Source organism: Silene latifolia, chromosome 4 (assembly GCF_048544455.1).
Source record: "Silene latifolia isolate original U9 population chromosome 4, ASM4854445v1, whole genome shotgun sequence".
Lineage (NCBI taxonomy): Eukaryota > Viridiplantae > Streptophyta > Magnoliopsida > Caryophyllales > Caryophyllaceae > Silene > Silene latifolia.
This window is the reverse complement of record NC_133529.1, coordinates 53,713,078-53,737,150: the sequence shown is the minus strand read 5'-3', so window position 1 is coordinate 53,737,150 and position 24,073 is coordinate 53,713,078. Positions and strand designations below refer to the sequence as shown.

The following is a 24,073-nucleotide window of genomic DNA, read 5'->3' as shown; positions in this document are numbered from 1 at the left end:
CATTTGTTATATACGTCATATAGAATTGCATTTAGTTAGAGCATGCATTCATTCATATCATATCATTGCATTTGTACTTCAATTTCCATAAAATCAAAAATCCAAAAACATGTATTTTCTTTTTATTCCTACACCTACATGTACATTGAGGACAATGTCCAAAATAAAGTGGGGGATGGGAATTTATATTCCAAAATACATAAAAATTGAAAAATTTCGAAAAATCTCAAAAATATGTTCTTTAATTTCATAAAATCAAAAACCATAAAAATTTTGGAAAATTGAAAAATCCAAAAACATGTTCATTTCCTTTGTAGTGTAGTCTTGTACATATTGTTTTGTATATATTGTGTTTGTTCATCCTTTTTCACATTTATCGACTATGCCACATCCGAGACATGAGGATATTGATGACCGCATGGTATGATCTTTCCAATCTCCTTTTTCCTCTTTATATTAATGACTATGTGGCTTTATTTTGATTGATGCGGTAAAAACAATGTGAATTTTGGATTGCATTTAGGTTATTTGGCATATTAGTTGGTAGAAGCATATGCATTAGGATGTATAAATGTTAGTTGCATCATGGCATGTAGTTTGCATGTTAGAAAAATTTTGCGAAACCGTCTACTTGGGAAGCTTGACAAGTGTATATAGGCCCTAGTAGATGCATTTTCTACTTAAGACTTTGCTTGTTAGAATACTTGTAAAACACCCTAGGATGTGTCATATTAGTATCCTTTGACTCATGGATTAAGGCCTAGTCAAGAGTACCTTGTGGTGTGATAACTTCTTGGCTACCATTTATTCCAAGGTGACCCTTTAAACCATGCAACCATCATTCATCCATGTTCTACCATACATTTTTGTCATCAAAAGGGAATGGGCACAAAAATCATTCAAAATTTGAGTTCAAGAATTGAAATGAAAAGAAAAGAAAAAGTTTGCAATTGCATCAAAAGAAAAGAGAAGCAAAAATAGACTCCTAATGCTTCAAATATAAGCACCCTCACTACAAATGGGGTGACTTTGAAAATGTTCAAAAGAAATGCAAAAAAGTTGAAATTGTCAAGTATCGAAATGCCAAAAATCAAAAGAAATGGAAAGAAATTATTCTCAAATGTTATATGCCACAAGAAATTGTGGGGAAAAACAACAACAAAGCAAACTCCCACATGAAACTCAAATACTATTGATCCATTTATCCATCGTATCCATTTTTGTGCATGGTAGAGAGGGGACGACCCTTCTTCTTGTCTAGGCAAGAAGGGGAATTCCGCGATCCTCCAATGTTTCTAACACCATAGGGAGTCTATTCTTGACAAAAACATTTAACGATTGAGGACAAAGGTACCCTAGCTTGACACAACTTGGACGTGATTTATTGGTATCCTTCTAGGCTTAGTAGTTTGAAGAAATTGTATCTATGAAGGAGTGTGTACCCTTGAATTGCTTCCCTTATAGATAATTTCCGCCACTTAGATGAGGAAAGTGTCTATTCTTTTGTAGATGCATCCATTACTTGATTTTGTGTGCTTAATGTTTGGATGTGTCGCCATTTTGTTAAGACCCACCTTACCTTGCAAGAAGGCATCCTACCTCATGGTTGTCTTGTTGTGAGTTGAAGGGGCGGAGTGAGACCCACTAATTGTCTCACATCGGCTATATTAGTAGGTTAGTTTAAATAAAGGTCTAGTTTTTGTCACCTCTTTACTCGGGACGAGTAAAGGTTCGGTTTGGGGATATTTGATGTGAATATTATTTGCGCATATTTAGTCCCCTAATTGAGCCTATTTTGCATACTATTATAACATTCCATAGCCATTTTATCCGTCGAATGCTTTCTATTTTTGCTTTCCTAGTGCATTTCGTATGTTTTGTAGGAAAGAAGATAATTAGGCAGAAATTCCCGTCTTTTGTGCATATTTGGAAGCTTATTGATGATATTAGATGGATTAGTATGAAGAGGAGGCAAGAACTAAAGACTAATCTCACAAGAATAAGAAGTAAGTGAAGAGAAGGATTCTGAAGCAGAATCCGAGCGTCTGAGGAGACAAGACGCCCGTCGAAGCAGAATCCGAGCGTCTGAGGAGACAAGAAGCCCGTCGAAGAAGCATATTCCGAGCGTCCAAGCCTTGAAGACGCTCGACCATCTCTACAACAATCCGAGCGGATTTGCTAAAGACGCTCGTCCACCTCTGCAAGAATCCGAGCGGATTCCCCTCCTAGACGAGCGGATCGTGGCGTCTTCAGCTGAGATGCCCATCTCTCCGATAGACTAGCGATCCCTACTTAGAACTCACAAATGTTAATTACTAATTTAGCCTTAGTTAACCTAATGAAGCACTACTATATATACCCCATTTGTAAATAATCAAAGTATAAAGTTTTAGATTAGATCAAGCCTCCACATTAGAAATTCCTCCTAGATTAGATTAGGAGTAGATTAGAATAAATTACTCTTTAATCTTTCCACAAATTACACATTAATCTTTCCTTAATTATTGTTCAAGTTTGTTACTTTTGGGTAATTGAAGATTATTGGGTTATTATTGGAGGATTGGCAACCCTTCATCAATCAATCAAGTTCTCTTCTTTTATTCTTTGCTTTATTATTTGGAATCATCTCATGTTTGCTATAATTCCTTTACCCTTTTACTCTTTATTGTTTATTTCCTCATTCTCTTATCATGTTTACACTTGTTGTGATGATTGACACCATTAATGACATGTTTACCATGATAATAAGTGAGTAGTCTCTTAGCTAGGATTAGTGGGTAATTAGGGGAAACCAGCATGGGGAATAATCATGCTTAATCTAATATGTTTTCATGAATAAATTGCTTGCTTGTTGTGATGTAAACCTATGCACATGTTATGTTTGATGAAATGCTAAGCCTATGAATCCTTGCATTTGCAACCATCTCTTATCTATTCAACTTGACTTGTAAGATATAAACCAACTCGAGTCTTGTTAGACCATGCATAGATGTGATTAGGAGGAAAGTAAGTCGACTTGTAGGTGTTGTACAATCTAATCGATTCGGCTCCGGGACCCAACTCTTCCAAAGAACCGTAAGACATAAACCAACTCGGTTCCTTTACAACATTAATTGCTTGCATCTTTGTGAACATGTTTGTTTGGTTAACTCCCATGATTCCCCTATGATCCTATGATATCCTAGCACTTTTAATAAATTGTTTACATCCTTCCTTTTATTGCTTGTTTTACTTTATTGCTTGCATTAGTTTAGAACACAACTACAAACCCCAAAAATTGTGACACTAGCATAAATTGAGATAGATAGACATAGAACCCAAAGCACACCGTCCCATGGATCGACCTCGACTTACCACTAACTAGTTGTTTGTTGAGTATTATAAATATGTTTGATTGGATGTGTGACGACCAACTCTTGTCCATCAGGCCACTACACAACAACATAGTACGGGCCATATCCTCTAGGGTTCGATTCATACGTTCCACGACACCATTTTGTTGTGGGGTTCGTGGTGCGGAGAAGTTATGCCCTACACCATTTTCCCTACAAAATTCTATAAACAATTGATTATCAAATTCCATGCCGTGATCCGTCCGAATCGAAATAAGCTTTTTATCATATCTATTTTTGGCAAGCTTCATTAATGCCACAAATTCATTGAAAGTTTCATCTTTAGAGGAAAGAAAGATTGGCCAGACATACCTCGAGTAATCGTCGAATAGAACAAATATATACTTTGATCCACCTCGGCTTCTAACTTTCATAGGCCCACATAAATCCATGTTTACCAACTCAAGTGGTCGTTTAGTGCTAACTACTCTTTTAGGTTTAAATGAGGATCTAACATGTTTACAGCGGGCACATGAGTCACACATTGTCTCTTGCTCGAATTTAATTGAGGGCAAGCCTTCAACTAAATCCATGGACTTAAGTTTCTTTAAAATAGTTGGACTTATGTGTGCAAACCTCTTGTGCCACAAGCTAGAATCATCCGAGGTTGCTTTCATACACGAGAAGTAATTTGTATTGACAACATTTAAGTCAATCATATACACATTCCTCATACGGTGACCCTCAAGTAAAACATTACTAGTACCTTCAATTATGATACGACAAACATTGGCATGAAAAACAACTCTGTTACCTTTGTCACATGATTGAGAAATACTAAGTAAGTTATGTTTAAGACCACTTACCAGATATACGTTATCGATTGAACGAGAGGTTGAAATTCCAATTTTTCCTACTCCAATAATCCTACCCTTCTTGCTGTCTCCAAAAGTAACCTTGCCACCAAAGAAGGGCTCTAGTGAAAGAAAACGATTTATGTCTCCTGTCATGTGTCTCGAGCATCCACTGTCGAGATACCATAGATTATTTTCTTTCACTACTACCTGCAAATAAATCAAATACAACTTTTAGGTACCCAAGCTAAGTTGGGTCCTTTATGGTTAGTGACTCTGTAGATTTGATCCTTTCTAACCTATACTTGTCTTATTATTCTTTTGGATTTCACATTGGGTTGTCTTGGTCTTTGTCTAACAATCGGAACATAAGGTACTCTAGGTTTTGTTCTAACAGAAGTAGCTCTGGGTCTAGTACCTTCATGAGACGCTCTAGGTTTAGTATTATGAACTTTAAACTTGAATGTATGCTTTTGATTCTCATTTATTTTGTTTGATTTTGGAGGCATAGATGAGTAATCAAAAGCCATATCATAAGTCCATCTAAACTCATTATTACGTTCTTCATTTTTGTTAGAATCATCTATAGTTGAGACATCATCTTCCACTATGAAATCACAAGTCTTAACAGATTCGACATTCTTTTGCTTATCCGAAGCAAGTTTGAGACAATTGACTTGAATATGTCCAGTAGAGCCACACTAATTGCAAATCAAGTATTCTGGAAGATTAACATATTTTCTTTTTCTGAAATCGTGATCAGAAGGATTAGATTTGCATTTATACTGGTCTCTACGGCTATAGCATTCATGACCAAGTCCCATCTTCATGTTATTATCAGATTGTTCAGTAAGGAAGTTTAAAACCTTTGTGCTTCCTTCCCACTTATCATGAACTTTTCGTGCATGTAAGAGTAATTCTTTCAAAGAATCAATTTTTTTTCACATTTTGAATGATCTACACTTGAATCCTTGGAAGAGTTACCTTTTTCAAAATCTTCACGAAATTTATCAAAACGTTCATTCAAAACACGTTTCTCATTATCATGTTGTTTCTTAAGTTTAGACATACTATCACTAGCTTCTTTCAATTGCTTAGAGAGAGAAATGTAATTTCTCTCTTATGTTCGAAAACCACACTATCTTTGCCATTAAGTTCATCTTGTAAAATATCATTGACTTTCTTCAACTTAGATGTTATAGCATCACTAGCTGTAACTTTGGCTTGAAGATGCTTAATGTTGAGTTTGAGCTCTGAAGTTATGGCATCACTAGCCTTACTTTTGATTCAAGAGCATTTTTCTCAGCATTTGTCATGTCTGAAGTTATAGCTGGGGTAGCCATAACTTTAGATTTGAGCTTTTTGGCTTTGGCTTTTAGAAGTTGGTTTTCCTCAGCAATGTTTAGAATTTGTTCCTTAAGGTCTCTTAACTCTAACTTCTGTTCATGACAAAAATCAAGGGTTTATTCAAGAGTATTAATTAAGGCATTCTTAGGAAGTTTCTTAATTTTCTTTTTAAGTTCAAGAAAACTTACCTCTTCATCATCTGAATCTGAATCTAAATTTCCAACAAGACACATCTCAGCATCTGAAGCATTACTTTCATTGTCGCTGTCGGAGAATAGGTCAAGACTGACGTTGCTTAGGCATAGATTTGCCGTTTCTTCTTCATCTTCGGATTCGCCATCTTCAGAGTCCAAGTCTCCCCAACAATATGCCATCAAAACTTGCTTAAATTCCTTCTTTGTCTTGTTACGTTGATCTTTGTCTTTATTTTCTTCCATGTGGGGCAATCTTTGATCATATGATCATTATCGCCACACTTGAAGCATCCACGATTAGAGATGGACCCTTTTGACTCGAAAGTTTTCTTGGGAGTTTGCTTTGATTTGTTAATTGTTTTATTTTGGTTTTGAAAGAAAGACTTTTTCCTAAGACGTTTAACAAACAACACAGTTTCATCTTCAATATCTGAAGAATCATTAATCTTTCTAGACTCAGCTTGTAAGGCCATCTTCTTGCTTGTACCAGCTTCCTCCTCATCCTGATTCGGAGTAATCTCGTGAGCCATTAAGGTTCCGAGTAGCTCCTGATAGGATAACGAAGTTAGGTCCTTACGTTCCTCTATGACAGACACTTTATGTCTCCATCTGCGAGAAATATTTCTAAGAATTTTCCTAGCAATTTCCTCGGAGTCAAATGTTCTTCCTAAATTCTTTAGCTCATTAATGGTACTAGAAAAGCGAGAGGACATGCTGTCAACTGACTCGTTTTGCTCCATGGCAAACAGCTCGTATTTTCGCGTTAGTAATGCCATACGTTGCTTTTTGACAACAGCGGTTCCCTCATAGGCTAATTCTAGACCATCCCATATTTCCTTGGCAGATGAACTGGTTGAGAAACGATCGAATTTAGTTGCAATCATACCGTTTTGCAGTAAGCTTATTGCTTTTGAATTCTTCTCAGCCTTTTTATAATCCGCCTCAATATAATCCTCTTCATTCTTTTCGACGGTAGTGCTATTAGTGGTTGCGAGTAAGATCTTATTCGGACCATTCTTGATAATCAACCAGCACTCCCAATCGTTACCTTTAATGAAAGGGGTCATCAGATTCATCCATAAACCATAGTTCTTCCCATTGAATATCGGACACTTAAGGTGTTTGGAATCCATTTGATAAAAAATAAATGCAGCGGAAAAACGATAAATAGACTCAAAAAAAAAGATCAGACTCTAGCTGTTAGGCTATCAAGAGCACGAGGCTCTGATACCAATTGAGGATTCTATTGATCGAATACGAAAGAGGGGGGGGGGGGATGAATTGAGTATTAAAAACGATGCCCACTTTTTCGAAATATATGATGTAAAATTAATTATTTCATTTTATTGATTAAAATCAAATAATTAATTTACAAATAAGCGCAAAATCGAAATAACAAAAATAAAGAAAGAGAGAAAGAGAGACACACAGGATTTTTGAAGTGGTTCAGTTTCACAAGTCGAAACCTACGTCCACTATTCTCGATTAATAATTTTTAGTACCTTTCTACGGATTACAAAAATTATCAATCCACTCATATAATCAACTATATGATTATAGCTCAGATTGAGTATCGCTAAATACTCTAGATTGCTCTTACGTTAATAACAAAAGCACAACGATAAATACTAATCTCACGTTATGCGAGTGAGTATAATATCTTTGTGTACTTAGTATCCTATAACGATTTCTCTTTGAGTGATTGACAAATATGATGCGCAACTTTTGTATAAGTAATTTGTAAAATACGAATTAAAGCTCAAATAATTTTTGCTTAAATATTTTTTCTCTTAAAAGTGTAGATGTGTGTCACTTTTTAAATGTTGAATGAAGAGAGGTATTTATAGTTGTAGGGAATTAGGGTTTTAGAATATTCTGGAAGGTGTGAAACACTAAATGACTTGACGAACAAGTAGGAGGCTAAGGTTTAGGAGTGGCTCGGCCTCTAGGGGTTCGGCCGGCCCTTAGGGCTTCCTTCGGTCCATTTCGGCCTCCATAGCCCACAACAAATCGAGATAGAATTTTAGTTGAAACCCTAGGTTGCATGACGACATAAATATCGTGTTACAAACCAATAGTACATCCAACTTAAATTCTAATTAAATAATTCCAATAATATAAATACTCTCTTGTTCTTATAAAACATTAAAAATATATTTTCCAAAAATTAACGTATCATTTTTGTCTAGCAGTGAAGTTATGGCTATAAGGTCATAACTTCACTAACCTTTAAATCAAACAAAGTAAAACCATTACCAGATGACGACCTATACTATCTAATCTTCAGTAGATCTTCAGTAAACGAATCGTCTCTTCACAAGTCTCTCATCTTGAGTCTTGTGGTTGTTATTTGATTTTGATCTTGAATATTACGATCAAATGTCTTTGAAGTTGTACCTCCTTGGTCCAAACTTCAAGCTTGCATCTTTTTGAAGTTATACCTCCTTGGCCCAAACTTCAAGCTTCCGTTATTGTAATTGTTCCTTTCTATATTAAGACTTGAGCACACAATTACACGCATATGTTTGTAATATTAAGTCCACATACAAATCATTACTGTCATTATCAAAACAACTAATTAGGACTAAAGGTCCAACAGTCTTTGATGAGGTTGAGAGATGAGGTGGGGAAGTTAGGGATACATATGATACAGAAAGGGGATGCTATAGGGGATTTGACAGTGGAGCCAGATCTTTATGATGATATTCACAGGAAATAGGCTTTGGATCCCAAGATTGAGGAGTGGAGAGCTGGAGTAGAGAAAGGGACAGTGTCTAGATTCTCTATTCATACAGATGGTAGTGTGAGATTTGATGGAGATGGTGTGTTCCTAGTGATGAGGAGTTGAAAAAGATAATCATGACAGAGGCTCATTGCACACCATACTCGATACATCCAGACAGTGACAAGCTATATAAAGATTTGAAGAAGACTTTATGGTGGCCTGGGATGAAGAAAGTACAGCTGAGTTTGTGGCTCGTTGTTTGACATGTCAGGGAGTGAAAGGGGAGCAGTGATGACCACAAGGTAAGATTCAGTCTCTTGAGGTACCTAAGTGGAAGTGGGAGTCCATTTCTATGGACTTTATAGTGGGTTTGCCGAGGAGTCAACAGGGTAATAACATGATATGTGTTATAGTGGATCGTATGATTAAGTCAGCTCACTTTGTGCCGATGAAAGATAATTGGACCAAGATACAGTTGGCTTTGGCTTATAGGAAGCTTATGGTTCGTTTGCATGGGGTGCCTAAAGATATAGTGTCCGATAGAGATGCGAGGTTCATATCACGGTTTTGGAAAGATTTGCAGGAAATGATGGGAACTAATTTGAAGATGAGTACTGCATTTCATCCTGCGACAGATGGCCAGACAGAGCGGACCATCAAGACTTTAGAGGACATGTTGCGAGCTTGGGTTATGGATTTTGCTGGTAGATGGGAGCAGAGATTAGATTTAATTGAGTTTGCTTATAACAACAGCTATCACACGAGTATTGGCTTGGCACCATTTGAGCTTTGTATGGGAGGAGGTGTAGGAGTCCGATTTGTTGGGATGATAGTGCTGAGGCAGTTGTTTTGGGACCACAGATGGTACAGGAGATGGTTGAACAGGTTAAGCTGATTAGACAAAGGATGAAAGCGGCCCAGGATCGACAAAAGAGTTATGCAGATCTACATCGTCGTGACATAGAGTTTTAGGTTGGGGACTAGGTTCTTTTGAAAGTGTCTCCTATACGTGGGGTCATGAGATTTGGTAAGAGAGGGAAGCTGAGCCAGAAGTTTATCCGACCTTACGAGATTTTGGATCGTGTGGGTGAGGTTGCTTATCGGTTAGCTTTACCAGCTGCTTTGGATAGAGTACATAATGTGTTTCATGTATCTCAGCTGCGGAAGTATGTTACTGATCCATCACATATGTTAGAGGTAGAGAACATCGAGCTGGATGAGTCCTTGTCTTATCTTAAGGTGCCCAAACAGATTCTTGATCGTAAGGTTAGAAAAACTAGACATGGGGAAACGGTCTTGCTTAAGGTTCTTTGGTCTAACCATGAGGTTGAGGAGGCTACTTAGGAGGCGGAAGAGGCCATGAGGGAGCGGTATCCGTCTCTTTTTGATCAGGTATGTGTGGTTACGGGGACGTAACCATGTTTCTTTTAGGGGGGTAGGAGATGGTCGCATAGAGTTTTTGTGTGTTTTATGTTGGTTTCAATACAGTTAGTAGTTGCTTTGAGTCAGTTTGGGGTGTTGGTTGGGAGTTTTGTTTTGAGTTTTGGTTAAGTTGTTGTGTCGGAGTGGCATTAGTGTGCTTTGTTTTGGTTGTGGTTTGAACTTCGGGGACGAAGTTCTTTTTAAGGAAGGAAGACTGTAATACTACGTTTTATGGGTCTGAGGGTACTCTATCGAGTGGGGCTTACTCTGTCGAGTAAGTAGTTTTTGACGCAAAACAGTAGACTGTCTGTAGGGTACTCGATCGAGTAAGCTTGGCACTCGATCGAGTAAGGGTCACTCGATCGAGTAAGTGACTTACTCGATCGGGTAAGTGAGTTTACGGGCTGAGTTTGACGGGTTTTGTTAATGATGCGAGATTAGTATAAAAGGATGTCCGTCACTTTTCTTATTCTCTTTTAACAATTCTAAAACCTGATTGAGAAGAAGAGGAGTTACGTAGCTTGATTGTCATCGCATTGTTAACAAATCCCAAGGCTAGGAGTGTCGGATTGCATTGTTCTTTACGCCGTTGTGATCCTTGTGTCGAGGGTAAGCTAATAATAAATCATTCATTCAATTTCAATTTCAATTGTTTCGTAAACAATAATTTTATCTAAGTAATAAAACAATTCGATTACTTAGTTCGTATCTAATTTAATCGCATTATAATAAGACACGTTAATCTCACTCACAAATCATCCGTCAATTTTAAGCAATTTAATTAACTCGTATCGACATACGATTAATTAAATAATCAATTAACGGTACTTCCCTATAGGTATGACCTAAGGGGATCAACTGATCACCACTGTCGCACGACAGTAATGTCAAACTCTAGTCAGCCAATCATTACCGATATGTGTGAACCAGTTGACTGCAAAATATTACATCCCACATGTATTCTTAAAATGAGATTTAAACATATGATCATCATGATCGACAGTTGTGATCGCATTATTGTCGGAGGATACATATTCCAACAGAAATCGAGTTGGTCCAAATTAACTTAGTCTTATAAGAGAAATGTGACGATCTTTGCTAGACGGAAATATGTCTATAACTTAAGACGGAATTTATTGTTGTTACTATTATTATCCGACTAAAATATATATATTCTTTTATAAACAAGCTTAAAAATGTAACCGGTAGAAAAATCATGTTTAAAACGAAATTAATTTAATTAAATAATTTAAAACATAAAATAAAGTAATTGAGCGGTTAAATAAATTATAAATGTCAAAATGAGAAATTCGCGGGTGTTACATGAATGATATTCTTACCAAGAAGAAATCCATCCGGAAGCTAGAGACTATTGCGTTCACTAAAGTGAGTAGTGCCATTCTTCAAGGAAGTTCCCCTCCAAAACTCAAGGATCCGGGAAGCTTCTCCATTCCATGCACCATTGGCGACACTACAATCAACAAAGCATTATGTGACCTTGGAGCAAATCTTAGGCCCTATTCTTTATGGCTTTTTAGAGCTGAACTGAACTGAGCTGAACTGAATGGAGCTGAACTGAACTGAACTGAGCTGAACTGAACTGAATGGAGCTGAGCTGAACTGAACTGAGCTGTGTTGGAATATGTGTCCTCCGACAATAATGCGATCACAACTGTCGATCATGATGATCACATGTTTAAATCTCATTTTAAGAATACATGTGGGATGTAATATTTTACAGTCAACTGGTCCACACATATCGGTAATGATTGGCTGACTAGAGTTTGACATTACTGTCGTGCGACAGTGGTGATCAGTTGATCCCCTTAGGTCATACCTATAGGGAAATACTCTTAATTGATTATTTAATTAATCGTATGCCGATACGAGTTAATTAAATTGCTTAAAATTGACGGATGATCTTGTGAGTAAATTTAACGTGTCTTATTGTAATTCGATTAAATTAGATACGGTCTAAGTAATCGAATTGTTTTATTACTTGGATAAAATTATTGTTTACGAAACGATTGAAATTGAAATTGAATGAATGATTTATTATAAATGCAAGACGTTGTGATTTATAATTGATAAACCGTTTTGGTACAAGTAATTACGAATTACTAGTCGATTTTGTATATGACATATTTTATGAGTATGTTGATTTTTAATATGTTAAATGTAACACCCGCGAATTTTCCACTTTGACATTTAAAATTTATTAAACCGTTTAATTACTTTATTATATATTTTTGAATTATTCAATTTAATTAATTTTATGTCAAACACAATTTTTATAAAATTAATACATATAAAAGCTCTTTTATATAAAAATACGTATTATTAAATTATATTTTTGAGGCATAATTTATATAAGAATATATGTATACATATTTTAGTCGGACAGTAATAATATTAGTTTCCGTCTCAAGTTAATATAGACTCGAGACATATTTCCGTCTAAACCTTAGACCGTCACATTTCTTTTTGTACCTACTTTAGTCCGGACCAACCAAAAACCAACAACACATTCACCTACCTATACTCTACTTTTATATACATTTATATATTATTATTAATTATTATTATTATTATTATATTTTATTATTATTATATATATGTTATTATTATTTAATAATCACATATTGTTGTTTTGTGGTTGTAACGACATGTCCCTGCCCCCACCCCCGCACTTTCCTTTCCTTCTTCCTTTTCGAGCAACTCAGTAGACAACAACAATGAAAAACAAACAGACACAAACTCCATTAATCATCCCATCTTCAAGCTCAGATCCCGTCTCCGTTTCTCAACTATTTTCGCTAATCTTTACGCCATTGGCTTCCCCTTTCTGTCCTTATTCTTTCAAGGTAAGAAAGTATTGTTTTTGTGGTGATTTCAGTTTGACCCGTCTCATGAAAGTTCTGATTTTTAGCTCTTTTATCTCGTTTTCTTTCCTCTAGTTTAAGAAACTGAAGACCCGGTGAGAGGCTCATACTTTTTAGACATTTTCTCGGAGTTTTGAAGGGCAAAAAGGTAACGGTGATTGGTTACTCGACAGATGTCGAAATTTTCGTCTTTTGTGTCGTTTTCATGGTGTTTTTATGCCCTTGTTTGATAAAGTTTGAACCTTTATGTCTTTCTCATTTGTATTTTAAATTTTCCGTCTCAAAATGTTGCTGAAATGGGGCGTTTGAATTCTGTTGGCACGGTTGCATGGAGATTATAGGAGTTGTCACTGGAATGTTTTAAAGACGGAAATCGGGACATTTTTGGGACTGTTTTGATGCGGGAATTCGCCTCAGTTATGGGTTGTTTTGTTTCAGGGTATTTTCGAGTATTGTTGGACAGTATTTAGTGGTCGTGATTCAGGAATTTGTTGTGTTTAGTATCCGCCTTAACCTTACCTCAAAAGTCGTCTTAAACCGGGTCTAAAGTGGACTGTTTTAGTGCTGAAATTGGGATGGTAAAATGTGGTCATTAGGATTGTTTTGGTACCATTTCCAGTACGGTATTATGCAGCTTGTGGGACGGGTTTACTGTGTTTTTTTTTTTGGGACTGTTATATTGTATCGAGCAGACTGTTTGGGGACTGACGGGGGACTGTTTTAGGACTGTTTTGAGGACAGTCGAGTATGGTTTTGGTGGCTGTTTTGGCGCAGTCTTAAGTAGCTGTACTGGACTGTCTTTGATTCACTTTGAGCAGGCTGCTTTTGGGTTAGTTAAGATCTACACGGTCTTGTATGGGCTGTTTTAGGGAGTGCAGGGGCATGGTGGTGGCCTGGCAGCGAGGCCAAGGCTGGCTGGATACGGCCTTGGTCACGGCTAGTTGGGAGTCGTGTTTAGGGCTGTCCAAATGACACCCTTTATTTATGTTTGGGTGCTGTCCAAAGGGAACTTTGAGTCATGTTTAAGGATTGTCTCGGCATAAGTTGGTTATTTGAATTATTAAAATCCCGCCTCGAATTTTATAACGATAATTCGTTAATATCGTTCTTTCACATATTTAGTTTGTTGGGCTCATTTGATTTTAATAAATGGGCTAGCTATATTTGGTAACTTGGGCTACTCATGTTTATAAATTGTTTTGGCGCAAGTTCGGTTTATTTAAATTATTTAATTTCCGTCTCGCATTTTATATAACGTAATTCGTTAAATATCGCCCTCTCATATATTTAATTTATTGGGCTCATTCGACCTTGTTGTTGGGCTTGTTATACTTTACTTAGTTGGACTTGTTGTATTTTAATTGATGGACTTCACATGATAATTTATTTGGGTCTTACATGATCAAATGGTTGGGTTTCACATGATTTAATTGTTGGATTTTACACGAGTATTAAGTTGGGTCTAACATATCTTGTTTGTTGGGCTTAATGAGATTTAATTGTTGGACTCCTTATAACTTGTTTATTGGGCTCATAAATGAGTCACTTGGGCTTGGTCACATTTTATTCCGTAATTTTCATATAACGTAAATTATTCATTATCACTTGTTATATTTTATTTAACCAGCATGTTAAATTATGAAATGGAATATTCATTAACGCAATACAAGTATGAGACATTTATTATAAATGAGTACTGGTAAGAGTCATATCCTTGATAATGTCTTGTATTGTTCGGTGGTGTGAGTCGTGGTCCTATCGGACACTAGGGGTGAGCCATAGGCCCTCTAGTTGCGATATGATCGTCGGGACCGATGTTCCCATCCGTACTTATGGTGAGATGCAAACCATAAGTATGAGTGTGGCATTAATAATCCCGTCCTGTGTACTTGTAAGAGTCGTATTCTTGTAGAAATGCCATATTACCATCGTACGTGCTTGACATACTTTTTGCCCTGTTTGTGCTGTTCTGGCAAGCACGGGTTTGACCTACTTGTCTTTGTTCGCAAGTACGGTTTTGGCCTACTTGTCTTTGTTACGCGTGTGCGGCTTTTGGCCACTTGTCTTTGTCGGCAAGTGAGTCTTATCTTAGTCTTTCCGCCACTTTCGTGTTGTTCTGGCGATTGGGGTACTCGGTCTCCTTAGTAGTCGAGTCTTGGGTGTGTGATGTGCTGGCGCACGTCGAATCGGGATGTACACCCGAGAATTTGCAGATTTAGACTAGGACCGTATTATTATCGTAGTCCTACCCGGGGAAATTATAGTCTAAGAGTGATAAATGTCTTGCATTATTTGGATGGTTACTTTGGTCATATCTCCTTGAAATACGTGCTCGTGGCTAAGTGGCCGTGTCTGCTTTCTTGTCTTTCATATTATTTAATTGTCTCACATGAATAGTTTAACCGTTATCATGTTAATGTTGATCTATCTTGTTCCATCTCATTTAATCACCATGTTTAAACATAAACTTGATATCCATATTTTTGTAAGAGTCTTACATGACTTACCTGTTTTAGTTCTTTGTTATGTTCGTTTCGACATTTTGTGGCTGGGAGAACCTTGAGTTACTCCCCACTGACTGTGGCGTTCATGTTTACATGAATGACAGGTATTAGTGATGCATTCATGGGGTGAAGACATGTGTGAGCTAACGAGCACTTCGGCCTAGTAGTTGGTTTATTAGGATTGTTTAGACCTACCTTTTATTATATTGTCATTCGAGGGATATATTTTCCCTCACCTCGACTATCACGTTGTATAATTTAAAATCTTTATTTCCGCACTCTTTATTTATGTTTTAGATTTTGGTGAACTCGCGCTTTAAATTTTAAAAGTTTCAAAAATTCCCTAAAATTCCGCATTTTATTAGTTATATTTTCCCCGTTATCGCGGGGTGTCACAGTTGGTATCAGAGCCTATGTTGCTCCCGACGCACACACGTGTACCCCAAATTTAAATGTGAACTTGACCTTGAATAATGAATGAGGGATGGGTAGACTTAAGGACCTAAGGTGGTAGTCTGTAGTGTGTTTGCTCTTCGTTAGGTTCTAACATGTTTGTTGATTGTCATTTAATAATTGTTGTGCCCTTGGATCAATAACCATAAACCTACCAACGTGAAGATCAAGATTTGGCGCCTATTGCCGAGGATTGAAGATTTGTTCAACCTTTGAAGAATGCTTCTACTTCCTTGAAGATGTTTCTCACTCTTTGTGTATCTTGCCTTATTCTTTACCTCTTGGTGCTTATCCTTTCTCTAAACTCTCCTCTGTTCTACTTTGAAAGTTACTCTTGTATTTCCTAACTTGTCATTTGTTCCTTGCTTATCCTCCCTTAACGCCTTTTGATAGTACTCTTTCTTTTGAGGAATGTTGACCTTGGTTGGAAAATTTGACTTTTGAGGAGATTGTTTGTGTTTGACCCCTAACCCCGGTTTTGAGAGGATTTGATGTTAGAAAGACTTAGGTAGTGTGGTGAACCATATTTAGTGATTCTTATACCTAGTTCCTTGATAAAGTGAGTGTGGTTGTTTAGTGGGATTATTTGTGTTGTCAAGTGTGAGTTGCATTTGTTACTATGGTTATGGAACTTGGCCTTGTGGTTATCACTTGGAAATTTGAGTTGAGCTCGAGGTTAGCATAGTCGGTATACTTTTGTGAGTGTTGTGATGGTTACATAGAAACCTTGTTAGGTGAGAGTTGTAGCTAATTTTGAAATCTCATTTGGGTATCCACTTTGCGGTAATGAGGATTAATAACCAGAGTTCTTGAGATGTGATTATAAGTTGGGATCGATAGATGTTGAGCTAAGACGAGTTAGATGTTTTGGGGTGGTTGCCTCGTAACTTGGAGAATGTCACCATCTATGCTTTAGGTTTCAAGAGTATAACAAGATCTCCTTAGAATGATAGAATATGCAAAAGAACTTTTAAATTTGGATTTTGGTTGGGAGTTTTACCATTTTGAGAAACCCATGGTTGACACTAGTTGGATATGAGTATAGCTTTGTTGGAAACCTTGACCTTGATATTGTGGAAGTTGTTTGTGGATGTTTGAGGATTTGGAGCGTTGAGATCACACTTATAGTGGAGTACCTTGTTCCAAGGAATAACTTAAGATGAAGTAACATAAGTAATTTGAAGAAATCCTTGGGAGTGTTTTGGTCATAAGTTTTGTTGGGAAGTTTTCGGAACCGTTTAGGCTGATGTTATTATTTGGGGTTCGAGTACTTGGCGTTTCCTTCCTGCCTAATTCTCTTTCTTCTTTGACCATAAGCGTTATCGTTCATACCTCTTTTCCTCGCTTCATCTTGCTCCTCCCTTAAGTTTGATGCTAGTGACCTATCAAAACTCTATCTTTGACATCCTTGTTGACCTTACTTCAACTCTTACCCTATGAAATTCATCATAGCTCTTTTTGTTAGTTAAGTTTGAGTCCTCTTAGCATACTTGTATCTATGATGTCTAAGTTACGTTTCTTCTGTCCAATTCCTAAACATTTCAAGCTACCATTTTTTTTTATTCGTTGTTAAGAATCTATATTACTCTTACAAAATTTACATATTTTAAAAAAGGTTGAAAATGAAAATTTGATTTAATTTCCTATTTGTTCTTTGAAATATGGACTTATTTATCATGATTTTAATTGCTAAATCTGTGATTTCTTTAAATTTTATCCAATTTCTATTAACTTTGATCTATTTATGACCTTTTGTCAAAGTTTAATATTACGTTTTCAGAAATTTGACTCTCTTTTGAGTTTTAAAAGTGAAACCTTCATTTCTATTTTGGCTTTTGCAAAAGAAAATTTGAGTGAATTACATTTCTCTCTTGATTTTAACGTTGATCGGATGTTAGAACTCGTTATTGGAGACGTTTGATAACTTGTTCTACGCTTGTCGGCGAATGATTTTTGTTTTAAATTTGTCTTTGACTTGGAAAGTAAGCGTTCTTGTGTGCACGACAAGAGCAATTTCGTTCCATGAATGAGACTTATACTTTTGAAAACTCTTCGTTAATGTTTTTGAAAGTGTTTTGATTTTGATTTATACAAATGATTTGCCTTTCGACTTGGTTCTGTCGGAAAATTTTAGTTGAAACTTTTGAAAGAATTTTAATTCTTACAAGTAATTAACCTTTTAATGTTTTGGTTATCGATTTTAAAAGTTCAGTTTTATTTTTATAACCTTTCTTTTCTACCTTCAAGTTTCGAGGACGAAACTTTTTAAAAGGTGGGGTGATTGTAACACACGCGAATTTTCCACTTTGACATTTAAAATTTATTAAACCGTTTAATTACTTTATTATATATTTTTGAATTATTCAATTTAATTAATTTTATGTCAAACACGATTTTTATAAAAGTAATACATATAAAAGCTCTTTTATATAAAAATACGTATTATTAAATTATATTTTTGAGGCATAATTTATATAAGAATATATGTATACATATTTTAGTCGGACAGTAATAATATTAGTTTCCGTCTCAAGTTAATATAGACTCGAGACATATTTCCGTCTAAACCTTAGACCGTCACATTTCTTTTTGTACCTACTTTAGTCCGGACCAACCAAAAACCAACAACACATTCACCTACCTATACTCTACTTTTATATACATTTATATATTATTATTAATTATTATTATTATATTTTATTATTATTATATATATGTTATTATTATTTAATAATCACATATTGTTGTTTTGTGGTTGTAACGACATGTCCCTGCCCCCACCCCCGCACTTTCCTTTCCTTCTTCCTTTTCGAGCAACTCAGTAGACAACAACAATGAAAAACAAACAGACACAAACTCCATTAATCATCCCATCTTCAAGCTAAGATCCCGTCTCCGTTTCTCAACTATTTTCGCTAATCTTTACGCCATTGGCTTCCCCTTTCTGTCCTTATTCTTTCAAGGTAAGAAAGTATTGTTTTTGTGGTGATTTCAGTTTGACCCGTCTCATGAAAGATCTGATTTTTAGCTCTTTTATCTCGTTTTCTTTCCTCTAGTTTAAGAAACTGAAGACCCGGTGAGAGGCTCATACTTTTTAGACGTTTTCTCGGAGTTTTGAAGGGCAAAAAGGTAACGGTGATAGGTTACTCGACAAATGTCGAAATTTTCGTCTTTTGTGTCGTTTTCATGGTGTTTTTATGCCCTTGTTTGATAAAGTTTGAACCTTTATGTCTTTCTCATTTGTATTTTAAATTTTCCGTCTCAAAATGTTGCTGAAATGGGGCGTTTGAATTCTGTTGGCACGGTTGCATGGAGATTATAGGAGTTGTCACTGGAATGTTTTAAAGACGGAAATCGGGACATTTTTGGGACTGTTTTGATGCGGGAATTCGCCTCAGTTATGGGCTGTTTTGTTTCAGGGTATTTCCGAGTATTGTTGGACAGTATTTAGTCGTCGTGATTCAGGAATTTGTTGTGTTTAGTATCCGCCTTGACCTTACCTCAAAAGTCGTCTTAAACCGGGTCTAAAGTGGACTGTTTTAGTGCTGAAATTGGGATGGTAAAATGTGGTCATTAGGATTGTTTTGGTACCATTTCCAGTACGGTATTATGCAGCTTGTGGGACGGGTTTACTGTGTTTTTTTTTTGGGACTGTTATATTGTATCGAGCAGACTGTTTGGGGACTGACGGGGGACTGTTTTGAGGACAGTCGAGTACGGTTTTGGTGGCTGTTTTGGCGCAGTCTTAAGTAGCTGTACTGGACTGTCTTTGATTCACTTTGAGCAGGCTGCTTTTGGGTTAGTTAAGATCTACACGGTCTTGTATGGGCTGTTTTGGGGAGTGCAGGGGCATGGTTGTGGCCTGGCAGCTGGGCCAAGGCTGGCTGGATACGGCCTTGGTCACGGCTAGTTGGGAGTCGTGTTTAGGGCTGTCCAAATGACACCCTTTAGTTATGTTTGGGTGTTGTCCAAAGGGAACATTGAGTCATGTTTAAGGATTGTCTCGGCATAAGTTGGTTATTTGAATTATTAAAATCCCGCCTCGAATTTTATAACGATAATTCGTTAATATCGTTCTTTCACATATTTAGTTTGTTGGGCTAATTTGATTTTAATAAATGGGCTAGCTATATTTGGTAACTTGGGCTAGTCATGTTTATAAATTGTTTTGGCGCAAGTTCGGTTTATTTAAATTATTTAATTTCCGTCTCGCATTTTATATAACGTAATTCGTTAAATATCGCCCTCTCATATATTTAATTTATTGGGCTCATTCGACCTTGTTGTTGGGCTTGTTATACTTTACTAAGTTGTACTTGTTGTATTTTAATTGATGGACTTCACATGACAATTTATTTGGGTTTTTCATGATCAAATGGTTGGGTTTCACATGATTTAATTGTTGGATTTTACATGAGTATTAAGTTGGGTCTAACATATCTTGTTTGTTGGGCTTAATGAGATTTAATTGTTGGACTCCTTATAACTTGTTTATTGGGCTCATAAATGAGTCACTTGGGCTTGGTCACATTTTATTCCGTAATTTTCATATAACGTAAATTATTCATTATCACTTGTTATATTTTATTTAACCAGCATGTTAAATTATGAAATGGAATATTCAATAACGCAATACAAGTATGAGACATTTATTATAAATGAGTACTGGTAAGAGTCATATCCTTGATAATGTCTTGTATTGTTCGGTGGTGTGAGTCGTGGTCCTATCGGACACTAGGGGTGAGCCATAGGCCCTCTAGTTGCGATATGATCGTCGGGACCGATGTTCCCATCCGTACTTATGGTGAGATGCAAACCATAAGTATGAGTGTGACATTAATAATCCCGTCCCGTGTACTTGTAAGAGTCGTATTCTTGTAGAAATGCCATATTACCATCGTACGTGCTTGACATACTTTTTGCCCTGCTTGTGCTGTTCTGGCAAGCACGGGTTTGACCTACTTGTCTTTGTTCGCAAGTACGGTTTTGGCCTACTTGTCTTTGTTACGCGTGTACGGCTTTTGGCCACTTGTGCTGTTCTGGCAAGTGAGTCTTATCTTAGTCTTTCCGCCACTTTCGTGTTGTTCTGGCGATTGGGGTACTCGGTCTCCTTAGTAGTCGAGTCTTGGGTGTGTTCTGTGCTGGCGCACATCGAATCGGGATGTACACCCGAGAATTTGCAGATTTAGACTAGGACCGTATTATTATCGTAGTCCTACCCGGGGAAATTATAGTCTAAGAGTGATAAATGTCTTGCATTATTTGGATGGTTACTTTGGTCATATCTCCTTGAAATACGTGCTCGTGGCTAAGTGGCCGTGTCTGCTTTCTTGTCTTTCATATTATTTAATTGTCTCACATGAATAGTTTAACCGTTATCATGTTAATGTTGATCTATCTTGTTCCATCTCATTTAATCACCATGTTTAAACATAAACTTGATATCCATATTTTTGTAAGAGTCTTACATGACTTACCTGTTTTAGTTCTTTGTTATGTTCGTTTCGACATTTTGTGGTCTGGGAGAACCTTGAGTTACTCCCCACCGATCGTGGCGTTCATGTTTACATGAATGACAGGTATTAGTGATGCATTCATGGGGTGAAGACATGTGTGAGCTAGCGAGCACTTCGGCCTAGTAGTTGGTTTATTAGGATTGTTTAGACCTACCTTTTATTGTATTGTCATTCGAGGGATATATTTTCCCTCACCCCGACTATCACGTTGTATAATTTAAAATCTTTATTTCCGCACTCTTTATTTATGTTTTAGATTTTGGTGAACTCGCGCTTTAAATTTTAAAAGTTTCAAAAATTCCCTAAAATTCCGCATTTTATTAGTTATATTTTCCGCGTTATCGCGGGGTGTCACAGTTGGTATCAGAGCCTATGTTGCTCCCGACGCACACACGTGTACCCCAAATTTAAATGTGAACTTGACCTTGAATAATGAATGAGAGATGGGTAGACTTAAGGACCTAAGGTGGTAGTCTGTAGTGTGTTTGCTCTTCGTTAGGTTCTAACATGTTTGTTGATTGTCATTTAATAATTGTTGTGCCCTTGGATCAATAACCATAAACCTACCAATGTGAAGATCAAGATTTGGCGCCTATTGCCGAGGATTGAAGATTTGTTCAATCTTTGAAGAATGCTTCTACTTCCTTGAAGATGTTTCTCACTCTTTGTGTATCTTGCCTTATTCTTTACCTCTTGGTGCTTATCCTTTCTCTAAACTCTCCTCTATTCTACTTTGAAAGTTACTCTTGTATTTCCTAACTTGTCATTTGTTCCTTGCTTATTCTCCCTTAACGCCTTTTGATAGTACTCTTTCTTTTGAGGAATGTTGACCTTGGTTGGAAAATTTGACTTTTGAGGAGATTGTTTGTGTTTGACCCCTAACCCCGGTTTTGAGAGGATTTGATGTTAGAAAGACTTAGGTAGTGTGGTGAACCATATTTAGTGATTCTTATACCTAGTTCCTTGATAAAGTGAGTGTGGTTGTTTAGTGGGATTATTTGTGTTGTCAAGTGTGAGTTGCATTTGTTACTATGGTTATGGAACTTGGCCTTGTGGTTATCACTTGGAAATTTGAGTTGAGCTCGAGGTTAGCATAGTCGGTATACTTTTGTGAGTGTTGTGATGGTTACATAGAAACCTTGTTAGGTGAGAGTTGTAGCTAATTTTGAAATCTCATTTGGGTATCCACTTTGCGGTAATGAGGATTAATAACCAGAGTTCTTGAGATGTGATTATAAGTTGGGATCGATAGATGTTGAGCTAAGACGAGTTAGATGTTTTGGGGTGGTTGCCTCGTAACTTGGAGAATGTCACCATCTATGCTTTAGGTTTCAAGAGTATAACAAGATCTCCTTAGAATGATAGAATATGCAAAAGAACTTTTGAATTTTGATTTTGGTTGGGAGTTTTACCATTTTGAGAAACCCATGGTTGACACTAGTTGGATATGAGTATAGCTTTGTTGGAAACCTTGACCTTGATCTTGTGGAAGTTGTTTGTGGATGTTTGAGGATTTGGAGCGTTGAGATCACACTTATAGTGGAGTACCTTGTTCCAAGGAATAACTTAAGATGAAGTAACATAAGTAATTTGAAGAAATCCTTGGGAGTGTTTTGGTCATATGTTTTGTTGGGAAGTTTTCGGAACCGTTTAGGCTGATGTTATTATTTGAGGTTCGAGTACTTGGCGTTTCCTTCCTGCCTAATTCTCTTTCTTCTTTGACCATAAGCGTTATCGTTCATACCTCTTTTCCTCGCTTCATCTTGCTCCTCCCTTAAGTTTGATGCTAGTGACCTATCAAAACTCTATCTTTGACATCCTTGTTGACCTTACTTCAACTCTTACCCTATGAAATTCATCATAGCTCTTTTTGTTAGTTAAGTTTGAGTCCGTGCCAAATTTCCATAAGTAGCTTCACGTGCAAGTTTCTCTTTGAGCTTTTCCACCAAGTAGCTTTTTTATGATGCTTTGACCTTTTGAAGAAGGTCCACCATATCCTCTTCAACAATCATTGGTTCCATGATAGGTGTCAAGTAGTCTTCATGGGAGATAGGAAAAGGACATTCTTCTTCAAGATAGGATATCTCAAATGTCTCAAGGATAGGTTCTTCAAGCAAGGTGATATTACAAGTCCATCACTCTCGGTCCTTGTAAGACACGTATTCTTCATAAGCCCTTTCTATGGTTTTGTCATCATTGCTATCTTCATATGAATCATAAGTAGGGGCTTCATGCAATTCTTTCCCCAACATCTCAACATTCACATTAAAGGACACACCCTCATACTCACAAAGGCTAAGAGTATTTGGCTTACTCAACCTCGTGTCTTCTTCATCAAACATCACACTTTCATTATCACAAGAGCTCAAGGAGATTGGCTCTTCTCATTCTTCATTTTCCATGTCAAAAGTTAATACTTCAAATTCACATTCATGATCACTATCCAAAGAATGGTGGGGAGTGATAGCTTGGGATTCTTTCATTTCGGCAATTTGAATCACCAATTCCTCACCTTGGGAAACAATGCCTTGAAGAACATTGTCCCTCTTTTGGCTTTCCTCTAGCATTTGTTTGAAGAAGTTTTGTTGATCTCCCATCATTTAGAGAATCATATTTTGAATGGGTTCATTTTGTTGTTGTGGGTAAGTGTGAAAGTGGTTGTATTGTGGCAATTGAAAGTCATTATAAAGTGGGTTTTGGGTGGGTGGTTGTTGTTGATATTGGATGTGGTGACTTTGGTGGGAAAATTTGGGGTAGTGGTTAGGATTTTCATTGTACAAATAGTAAGGTAGGTTTGTGTTGACTTGCTTCTCAAACTCCCCATACCCATAGTCATACTCAAAA

General features: G+C 36.8%; 2 long non-coding RNA genes across 2 annotated transcripts; both read left to right on the top strand.

Moving 5' to 3' along the window:
• Nucleotides 1–12,554: 12,554 nt before the first annotated feature.
• LOC141652241 (uncharacterized) lies at nt 12,555–15,446 on the top strand. The gene is made up of 3 exons (XR_012547067.1): nt 12,555–12,738; nt 12,832–12,904; nt 15,365–15,446. It is a non-coding gene; the product is annotated as an uncharacterized LOC141652241 (long non-coding RNA).
• Nucleotides 15,447–18,509: 3,063 nt separating this feature from the next.
• On the top strand, nt 18,510–21,459 carry LOC141652240 (uncharacterized). Its single transcript, XR_012547066.1, has 3 exons — nt 18,510–18,676; nt 18,770–18,842; nt 21,293–21,459. It is a non-coding gene; the product is annotated as an uncharacterized LOC141652240 (long non-coding RNA).
• The last annotated feature ends 2,614 nt before the right edge of the window (nt 21,460–24,073 follow it).